This window comes from Momordica charantia (genome assembly GCF_013281855.1).
Source record: "Momordica charantia cultivar OHB3-1 chromosome 8 unlocalized genomic scaffold, Mcharantia_2.0 BLBB01000008.1, whole genome shotgun sequence".
NCBI lineage: Eukaryota > Viridiplantae > Streptophyta > Magnoliopsida > Cucurbitales > Cucurbitaceae > Momordica > Momordica charantia.
In genome coordinates, this window is record NW_028275166.1 from 17,855,081 (window position 1) to 17,866,662 (window position 11,582).

At 37.1% G+C, this 11,582-nt stretch overlaps 1 long non-coding RNA gene across 1 annotated transcript; it reads right to left on the bottom strand.

Moving 5' to 3' along the window:
* Positions 1–3,380: 3,380 nt before the first annotated feature.
* LOC148209681 (uncharacterized) lies at positions 3,381–9,011 on the bottom strand. The gene is made up of 4 exons (XR_015792957.1): positions 8,333–9,011; positions 8,207–8,244; positions 4,941–7,302; positions 3,381–3,831 (listed from the first exon to the last, which is right to left on the bottom strand). It is a non-coding gene; the product is annotated as an uncharacterized LOC148209681 (long non-coding RNA).
* Between the last annotated feature and the right edge of the window lie 2,571 nt (positions 9,012–11,582).

Sequence of the window (11,582 nt, forward strand, 5' to 3'; positions counted from 1 at the left end):
GGGCAATATGGACAAGAATGAATCATTAAGACTCTAAAACATGGATAAAAACTATATTTGAATCTTGAAAAATAAGATTCATCACACTCCAAACTTAGCTATTTGCTTGTCCATGAGTAAAAACAACAATCTCAGCTCCAACAACTAACATACTTAGTAGATGAATGAATCACAATCCATGATTGACTAAGTGAATGACTCATATAATGTCTCAAGAAAGATGTCATAGCTAAAATCCTCATTCTCATTTTCAAGCCAGTTTACCATAATCTTCTTTTGTTTCAAAAAATAAAAACATTTCTAACTCCTATTTTTCCAATTAAATTTGTTTTTTTTACAGTATTAAAGGAGTTTTTACACTTCATTTTTGTTTCAAAACTTTTACATCAAGAAGACACGCGGACTTGGATACTAGCCCTTAGGTTTTTGGGGTACGCTATTATCGGCTTTACACGACAACCACATCTAGAAGTCCTTTAGGTAATAGCTCAGCATAACATATCGACAATGGGTTTCACAAGGTTGCACTAGGCTGTGTAGCTACTACCCTCACGGTTTCTAATGCCACTTAACACTAGTCTACATGAGTGTCTATAATGGGACACACAAAAAATATAAGTACATTTTCTTGTCACTCTACTTTCTTACTATTCTGTTTTTCTCTTAACTTATTTATCTTTTCGCCACTCTATTTTTCTCACGAGCAATAATTGCCTCTTTTTTGGACATGATTTTTTCGGACTCTTTTGTTCTCTTGCCTTTGTTTTTCTTTTCTTATGCAATCTTTTTCTTTTCTTACTTTTTTTAACTCATTTTCGCAAAAAGTAAAAAGCATGATCTTTCTAGAAATAAAAATAGCATTTTATTTCAATATGTAAAAAGACACACTAACCCTCCAAACTCTAAACGTGAGAGAGAAAGTGTCCTCACAGGGAAAAGATTTTTGAGTAATGCAAAATTTTTTCAACAACAAGGATAAGGACTTCCTATATAACATTGAAAAAGTTTTCACTTATGCTCTGTTTGGTACCTCAAATTTGGAGGCATTTCAAATGAATTCCATTGTGATAAGGCAATCCTAATTCTCAGCCCAATGATCCAAGCTTTTGTTGAGCAAGAACCCTTGAATCAAAGAAATTAACACCCCCTTAAACAAGTTAGAATCAACCAAGAGAAATGCTAGAAATTGATTACCTCTATGATCAAAGATCTAGAAGCAAGAATGGAGATCTTGTTCTAGAATGAGTCATTCCACAATCAAACTTGATCAAGGCTGGATTGAATGGCTCAAAATGCAATCTATCACAAGAATTGCAAGAAACCTTAGAAATGGCAATGAGATTTCTAAAGAAAATGTCTCTTGAGAGATCAAATTTCATTCAGCTAAAATCTGCCTTTTACATTGCTTGGATGGGGCTTTTTATAGACATTATATGAGTGAAACCCCCAACCCTTCACTTTCCAAAATAAAACCCATAAGTAGTAATGACCACAATTGGTCTACTTAATAACTTCCCAGAATTGAACTCTAAAGTTGAAACCATAATTTGGAAGACCAAAAACTCAAAAATTACAAGCAAAGTTTGATGACTTAGAAACAACAAATGAATCTTTAAAATATTGGCACAACGTCAATCTTGCAAACGTTGACCTTCACAACATCGTCCTCTCTTGGATTATTTTGCAGCATCTGAAATAAAGGTTGAACTGAGCCTATCTAATTTTGTACGTGAATAAGGAATGCTTGTTGAAGCTTCTTAGCCTTGGCTCGTGTAATAGGTCCAGTGGAGACGTGCGGAACACCATGATTCTTATCACATTGTTTATTTCAAATCCGTAAAAAAAAAAATTTCCATATCAAAATGGTCGGATTCTGCAGGATTTCATAAAATTTTAAAGTAAATTACATATTCAACCTGGTCATATTTGAATTTATAATTACCAAATTCATATTAAAAGCCAAAATTAGTAAAATTTTTATTCTCTTTTCATTTCCAGCGAACATCCAAACAAAAAGTTTTAATTCAATTAATTTTAAATCATTGTCCTTTCAAACAAGATAAATAAGTTTAAATCATTTCTCAGATTTCAAGTCATGAAATTTAAAATCATTTCTTAAACTTTTTTGACGCCAAATAGAGGGTTAGAGACCAAAGAGGCATAAAAGAATTTTATTAACAAAAAAGGTAGAAAATGACGCATGGCTTGATCACAAGAAAAACCTAAGTAATACATATCCATAACTATTTCCATTGACATGAGATACGAACATAAAGAACAAAATAGAGAGCGACTCATTAAAAAGATAAGCATGCTATTCATTGGAACATTGACATTGTAGAAACAAGGGACAAATGAATAACAAAGCTCAAAATATGATGCACCCGTTTCGCATGGCAACTATTCATATCGATGTTCACAAAATGTTCCATAGTAGACATGCATGTTAATCCAAAATAAAAACAAGTCTAACTAAGCAAAAGAACAAACCTAACTAAAAAGAAGACTAACCTACCAAAACAAGTTCAAACGAACAAGTAAATGCAAGAAATAAAGGTAGGAGGGGACTCCTCTAGACATTGTCGGAATCATGGTAAAAAAATTCGGGCTATCATGAAGAAGACGGGATTTCGTCCTTCAAATCATCCGTAATAGATGGCGGCATCTCAAAATATGTCATGAAGGAATTGACATGTATCATATGCAATGGATAAGAGGCAGGAGTATTTGTGTTTGAGAGCTTGATACTTGGCATGTAAGCTTGCAGTTCTAGCTTCTAATTTCGCGGCATTAGAGGAGCAATTCTCATATCCTATTAGAATATAGCCACAGACGCCTAACTAAAGTATCTGGCTTCCTTGGAGTTACAATGTCGGCTTGCTATACTCTTACACTTGCTTTCAGACACAATTCAGTTATCAAAGCAGATAAACAAAGTAGACCAACAAACTTATTTGCACAAACATGGATTACAATCATAGAATGTAAATATCAACTGATTTGCTTTTATGGGTCAGAGGGCCTATGTTTAAGATCGTGGTTTATGCACTTATGTTTAAGTTACATCCCATATTGGTTTCCTAAAATTTTACCTAACTAATCTTCTCACTATCGGGCTTTGGTACAGAGATCGATTTTCCAGTGGCCAAATTAAGAAAAGATGTAAAGAAAAGTTTATAGAAACCAATCCATAAATGCACCCGGCACATTTTTGCCTTTTTCTTGACCGTGTTAAAATTAAGTAATTTTGGCTAAGACATTCCACATAGAGATTGAAAAATAAATTAGTGCATAACTAAAGAGAAGAAAACAAACAAAGGAATAAGAGGAATAATTTCCATTAATTTAAATTAAATAAAATCAACGTACAATGAGTTTCAGCTTAACCTTCTTGGCTCTTTCGAGCTTGAAGAGAGTTTAAACTTGATAAACAACGTTAAAGTAAATTAAAAAAGTTGAAGAAAAATGAAAGAACTTGAATTAAAACAAGAACAACACTAGAGTTTTCGAAAATACAAGAGAGTAACAAAGGGAAAAATAACTACAACGAATTTAGACTGAAAATGGATGCTAAAACTCTTTGAGAGAACGACAATGAATGCGAATGTATCAATTGGAATGGATGCTGGAATGCAAGAGGAGACTCTCCTTATGTACGGATCCAAGTTGGTTGAACTCCCCACCAAAATAGGAGGTAAGGGGTTGTTATAATTTGACTTGGACTAGGCTGATTTTGTTCCAACTAAACATTTGTGAAATGACTTCCGTGCCCTCCGTGAGTGAAACACACGTCTTGGAAAACTTGGCAAATATGCGCTATGTGCATAGTTCCTGCAACATGAGAATTTTGTGAGTTTTTGCCAAGTTAGACCACGTTTTACTTCAATTTCTCTCAAAACACTTTCTATTGCTAATTACCTAGAAATATTCTCCTTATATCATATTTTAAGAATATGTAAACACTTTTAATTAAATATTAAGAAAAATGGATTGTTTTTATGGTCAAACATGTCCCGACAGTCACGTTTTTGCAGCAAAAAGTCAAACCTAACACACCCCAAAACTTACCTTTAGGTAAGCAGCCCTTACCTAAAGGGTAACGCACAATCAACATGCTTTACAAGGATTTCAAACAATATGCTTAACAAGTTATCATGCTTTATATAATATAAACTCAACTAAACATGCAACTACATGCCCAAATCCCAATCCTCACAACACGATTGATTAATTCTCTTTCCTATTCCTCCAATTCTTACTCCTTCGAGTCGTATCGACCTCTGACCATCTACCTAGAGCCTCGACATTTCTCTACGGCGCTTGGTGTTTGACCCTTGACCATTTACCCAAGACCCCAAACTGTTGCACCGACCCTTGACCATCTATTCAAGGCCTCAATGTCTTCACAACGTATTGGTCCTTGTCCTTTCCTCTTAAGGCCCCAATACTTGCCTTATTTCTAAGACTCATCGCATCAACCCTCGACCATTTACCCAAAGCCTCGACACTCATCTTTGTCTAAAGTTGACTTACCGACCGCCGACCATTTACCCAAAGCCTCGATACCCAACTAGTGACGTACCAGCCCTCTGGCCCTGATACTCACCCATTCTCTTCATAACATAACCAAACTCTCACCAAGGTCTTGCATGCTTCTAAGCCATGACCCATGCATCAATTATCTCATAATAGTCCAGTATGCAATAAACACAAACCATACGTAAATATCAATCAACTCAAAATAACCCAACATGATCCATCAACAACATATATAAGTCACAAGAGAGGCACAACTAATCAACATAACCAACAACATAAATATCTCATCTAGAACTATAGGAATAGTAATATAGTATAAACAACCATAAACAAGCAAACACAAGCACACAAACTTTTCATACATAGAAGAACAAACATCCCAAAAAGTAAGAACTACTTACACAAATACCCTAAAGCTCCTAAACTTGTCGAGGACTTCCTAAAACAAAAGGAGTACGATCTCAATGTTAGTAACCAATTAGAAGCACTTAAATATAATTGAAACCGAGTTTAGGTGAGTTGTTACCTATTAACTCACACTAAAACAACATGGGTTAGGAGTGGGTAGATGCCGAGGAGATTCGTGCTCCCAAAATAGACTTCGAATGGCCTTAGGCTTGTTGTTCCGATGTCAAAAAGCAATGGGTAATGCTGAAAGTCACCGAAACAAAGAAGAACGTCATAGGAACTTGCGAGGCTTCACGAATCTATGTTGTTCGGGGTCATCGAATACACCCACGGCCGGAAAACGTCCATGAAAACACAAAGGAAGATCGTGGCTGCTGCAAAACTCGTCGCGCCGCTATTGTTGATGGGAAATCGCGCTGCCACAGAACACACCGCGTAGCCGCAGAACACGCCGCTCTGCCGCTGAAGTTCAAAGAAACGCCGATGTTGTTGCCAGGAGGTTGCATCGATGCTGGAACACCGGAAAACGCGAGCCCTACTGAAATCGAGCCCTCTGTCGCCGCTTATTCGAGGAGACGCTGCCGTTACTCGAAGGACGCCAGTGCAAATCTGCTGCTGCTACGGGTTCACCGGATGGGGAAGCACCGCTGTTGCTGCCATGAAGTGTTGTCGCTGGAGAATGAGGAGCAATGGTGGGTGGCAGCTAAGGTACAAGAGAACAAGAGAGGAAAAGAAAGAGATGTGGTTAGGGTTTCTTTTCCTTTTTTTCGTTTTGTTTTTTTCTCTTTTTACCAAAAATAAATATGATGTCACAAAGGACTTTATGATCCAATAAATAGAGTTTTCTCTTCCTAATCCTTTCGTTAAAAGGAAACCCACTTTAAAAAGGATTTGGATAATTTGTTTAAGAGATTAACTTAAAATTAGAACCAATAATAGAGTCCAAAAGAGAAAATTAAATTTCCAAAACGTTGAATTAAGATTTTTCCAAAATTCGAAAACTTAATTTATCTTAATCCGACGAAAATAAACTTAATCCTAATTTTCCCACGATTAGAACTCCAAAATAAGAAAATCTAAGAATTTAAATTAACCTCTTAGGGAAAAATCCAAAAAGGCTCGTTTAAATCTTAAAATGAAAATAACCCGAAAACTCGGAGCGTTACAGACTACCCACCTTACAAAACTTAGGTCGTCGGAAGTTGACTAGTCAAATGATCCTTTAGTGCTTGACCTAAATCTTCTTATACTTCTTAGTTTTTTTTTTCCTTGCAACATCTTTACTAAGATGGCTCATTGCTACCTTACTCTTGGTGGGTATTTTGATTAATAAAGAACTTTCTCACTTTCACTTAATAACTGATAACTAACATAGAAGCTAACAGCGTGAAGACCTACCACGAACCACCTAATGGTTCTAACTTAAGACTCGCTTACCAAATAGAATAGAGGGAACAAGGACCAATATACAAAAGAATACTTAAAACTATAATAATTTAAACACTATTACTTTCAAGAGAAGAAAAGTACAAACAATTGAGGATCGTTGCTACAGCCACCTAAAAGTTCCACTCGTACCAGAGAATTAAACTACTAGCAATACTAAATGATGATAATTCTCACCACGCTTCCACTGAGCTACTCTCATACTAAAACTTTAATCCAACAGTTTCCAACTCTGCTCATCCACCGACAAGTAACAATAAATAATGGAATGAATCACCTTGAGTCACAAAACATACTAGAAAATGCATCACACAATCATCAACATGACAACTCATGAAACAAACATAAACAAACATAAGCAAATCAAGTAAAAACATAAAAGAATAATAAGTTCGTAAATCAATCAATCATAAGATAACAAAGTCCACGCACTCGGTGATAGAGAGGAGACCAAGAAAAACCATAACACTAAACGACTTAGGATCTAGGCCAGTCTACAAGAACAACTTCGCTCTTATACCAACTGTAACGCCCCCAAATTTCAAACAACTCAACTGGGGCACGTTGTTAAAACCTCTTATTCATCTCAACATCAACAAAATAAAATAACTACATTTTGCTCAACATTCTCATGAAATAAACTTTATTACTCTAAAAGTTCTAATACCACAACCAAACTAACTAAACGTGTCTAGAGTTCTAAAAAAAATAACGAACTGATATCTTAAAACATCATTGGAACATAAAACTTAAACAAATCCACCTGCTGATCAAATAATAGAAAAACTAAATAGAAACAACTCCGATTATCCTAACTAAAATACAATGACGCAACGCTATATGGTCAAACTAGTCAAGTCTCCTCCTCGCCATCACCGTTCCTGTGAGTGACCTCATTACCTGTAAAAACTAAGGGAAAAAGGAGGGGGTGAGTAAAAAAACTAGTACTCAGTAAGCAGTCTTTACCTAAAGGGTCACGCACAATCAACATGCTTTACAAGGATTTCAAACAATATGCTTAACAAGTTGCTTTATATAATATAAGCTCAATTAAACATGCAACTACATGCCCAAAACACAATCCTCACAACATGATTCACTAATTCTCTTTCCTATTCCTCCAAGTCTTACTCCTTCAAGTTGTATCGACCTCTAACCATCTACCCAGAGCCTCGATACTTCTCTATGGCGCTTGGTGTTTGACCCTTGACCATTTACCCAAGGCCCCAAACTGTTGCACCGACCCTTGACCATCTATTCAAGGCCTCGATGTCTGCGCAACGTATTGGTCATTGTCTTTTCCTCTCAAGGCCCCAATACTTGCCTTACCTTTAAGACTCATTGCATCGCCCTCGATCATTTACCCGAAGCCTCGACACTCATCTTTGTCCAAAGTTGACGTATCGACCCCCGACCATTTACCCGAAGCCTCAATACCCAATTAGTGACGTATCAGTCCTCTAGCCCTGATACTCACCCATTCTCTTCATAACATAACCAAACTCTTAGCAAGGTCCTGGATGCTTTTAAGCCATGACCCATGCATCAATCATCTCATAATAGTCCAGTATGCAATAAACACAAATCATACGTAATATCAATCAACTCAAAATAACCTAGCATGATCCATCAACCACATATATAATTCATAAGAGAGGCACAATCAATCAACAGAACCAACAACATAACCAATATCTCATCTAGAACTATACGAATAGTAACATAGTATAAACAACCATAAACAAGCAAACACAAGCACACAAACGTTTCATAGAAAGAAGAACAAACATCCTCAAAAGTAAGAACTACTTACACAAATGTCCTAAAGCTCCTAAGCTTGTCGAAGACTTCCTAATACAAAAGGAGTACGATCTCGAGGTTAGTAACCAATTAGAAGCACTTAAAATATAATTGAAACTGAGTTTAGGTGAGTCGTTACCTACTAACTCACACTAAAACAACATGGGTTAGGAGTGGGTAGACGCTGAGGAGGTTCGTGCTCCCAAAATAGACTTCGAATGGCCTTAGACTTGTTGTTCCAATGTCAAAAAGCGATGGGTAATGCTAAAAGTTACCGAAACAAAGAAGAACGTCACAGGAACTTGCTAAGCTTCACGGATCTATGTTGTCGGGGTCATCGAATATACCCACGACCGGAAAATGTCGAGGAAAACACCGAGGAAGATCGTGGCTGCGGCAAAACTCGTCGCGTCGTCGTTGCTGACGAGAAATCGCACCGCTGCAGAACACACCGCGCCGCCGCAGAAGACGCCGTGCCACCACAGAACACGTCGGACCACCGCTGAAGTTCAATGAAACGCCGCCGTTGTTGCCAGGAGGTTACGTCGCTGCTGGAACACCGGAAAACGCGAGTCCCTGCTGAAATCGTGCTCTCTGTCACTGCTGGTTTGAGGAGACGCTGCTGCTGCTCGAAAGACGCCGACACAAATTTGTTGCTGCTACGGGTTCGCCAGATGGGGAAGCACCCCTGTTGTCGCCGTGAGGTGCTGTCGCTGGAGAATGAGGAACAATGGTGGGTGGTGGCTAGGGTACAAGAGAAGGATAGAGGAAAAGAAAGAGATGTGGTTAGGATTTCTTTTCGTTTCTTTTTTGTTTTGTTTTCTTTTCTCTTTTTACCAAAAATAAATATGATGTCAGAGGCTTCATGATCCAATAAATAGAGTTTTCTCTTTCCAATCCTTTTGTTAAAAGGAAACCCACCTTAAAAAGAATTTGGATAATTTGTTTAAGAGATTAACTTAAAATTCAAACCCAATAATAGAGTCTAAGAGAGAAAATTAAATTTCAAAAACTTTGAATTAAGATTTAAACAAAATCTCTGTCCAAAATTCGAAAACTTAATTTATCTTAATCCAACAAAAATAAACTTAATTCTAATTTTCCCAAGACTAGAACTCCGAAATAAGAAAATCTAAGAATTTAAATTAACCTCTTAGGGAAAAATCCAAACGCTCGATTTAAAACTTAAAATGAAAATAACCCGAAAACTCACGGGCGTTACATAGCCATTTACTTTTCGCAAGTCTCACTGTAGACGCTCATTTAGCTCTAAATGAAAGTTTAAATGCATTTTCTTGCCACTTTTGTTTCCCGACCAGAAGAGCTGGGGTCATACCACCAACATATGTCTAATTTCTAAGTCAAACTCCAGTAGCAACAACATCCATCTAATCAACCTAGGCTTTGGTTTTTTCTTAGCAAACTAATATTTTAATGCATAATGATCTGTAAAGACTATCACCTTAATCCCAATTAAATATGAACAAAACTTATCATATACAAAAACAACTACTAAAAGTTCTTTTTCAGTCATAGTATAGTTCAATTGACTAAAAGTCTTACTTGCATAATAAATAGGATGAAGAATTTTACCTTTTGGCTGACCTAACATGGAACATAGTGGCGAATCCAGGATTTGATTTCAGGGGGGGGGGGTGATAAGCGCCAAGGTTGCTCGGGTATACAAAGCTAGAAGTCCTTCTAGGATCCTTGCAAACATTCACGAAAACGACTAACTTACCGAATGATTCCAACCAAGAGTAAGGTTAGAAGATGAATCACTCTTAGATCGGACTTAGAATCTACGATGGTCACTCCTAGATCCTAAGACGACTCACTCCAGAATTAGCTTGATCGAGACTAATCCAATGAATCGGTTTAACATCAAACCTAAAGCAAGATTTGAAAGAAGCAACACCAAAAGTGTTAAGGAACAAAAGTTCTTGAATTTCAGTGCTCGCCTTTTAGTAGGGGCCTTTAGTCTTTTGGGTCTAATATATCCAAATCAATTGCGTTTTGATTGAATTGAGTGAACGAAATTCCTATGACGCCCTATTTCTTACCCCTTTTACTCGGAATCACACTATTTTAACTCCACAGCGTCTCCAACTCTCGTCGAGCTCACCCTTACTTCGCCTAAAAAATATGATGAATGTATCACTGAACAATGTAAAGATGGCGCATAGCTTTGGCGATCATCACAAAGTTGTCCAATGCCTATTACAGGAAGGTTATACTGGAAAACTTAAAGGATAATGGACAGAACTATACCAGGGGGCCTAGAAAAGGTCAGAGGGCAATAAAAAATACTTCCTTTTGACGTTACTTTGAGAACTGCGAGAGCAGAATCCGAACGAAGGACCAACGACGATGAAGGAGGAGAATGAGTAGGAGTAGGAGCTAGCTTTTCAGCAAGCGACATGTCAGATCCGGGGCATCCCTTTCACAAAAACCTTAGACAGAAAAGCAAAACGAAGAGAGGTGGCTTACCGCTTCCGATCCTGCTCCTCTTCAATTTCTGAACCTAGGGAACGAGCTAGTTTATGAAGAACCAGAGCTCCCAGCGAAAAAATAATGATCTAACTATCTCTGATGTGGCCAACGAGGTAGAGAAGGTGAAAGAAGTTGAACCAGAGTAGTCGGTTGAGGCGTAATTGAACAAAAAGATGAATATGAGGTAGCAATAGGCCCAAACCTAATGCTCGTAAATTTGGAATCACTCTCTCCATTCCCTCAGCAAGTTTTGAATGATAAGCAAGACATACATAAGCATGCGTGGAACATTCATTTTCAAAATGAAAAAAATGGATTAGAAAATGAAGAGGATGGGAGTAGTTCTCATAATGAGTTTGCAGTAGGCTCAAATCCACCGATTGCAGCTATGAGATCACTCTCTCATTTCCATCAAAATTCTTTTCAAGACAACTCGCTTATAGATATGAGACCACTCTCTTATTTCGCTCAAAAGTTTTCTCAAGACATAGAAAATGGGGAATTCACCATACATCTTAAGCATGAAGAAAATAAAGAAACAAAAGAGGATGAGACATATGCAAAGGAAAGATTTTATGTTCAAACAGAAGTCTCAATTCCCAAAAACAATTGTAGAAAAGTATCTAACCTACCCCTCGAGCTGAATTGTGAAGTATATTGGGCTTTAAAGAGGAGAAACTATGACATGGTTGTAGTTGGAGGAAGATCGAATAAGCTCGAGTAAATCAGTTGAAATTTAGAAGCCTCTAAAAGTTCATTAAAGTTAAATCTATATGAGGGAAGTTTTTGTCTACTGCTTATTTTTATGAACTTTTTAATAAGTGTGTTTTTGTAGTTCATGATGAGTTTTTTTTTTTCAAGAAAACCATAAAGAATGGCACAAGGACAAGGAGAGC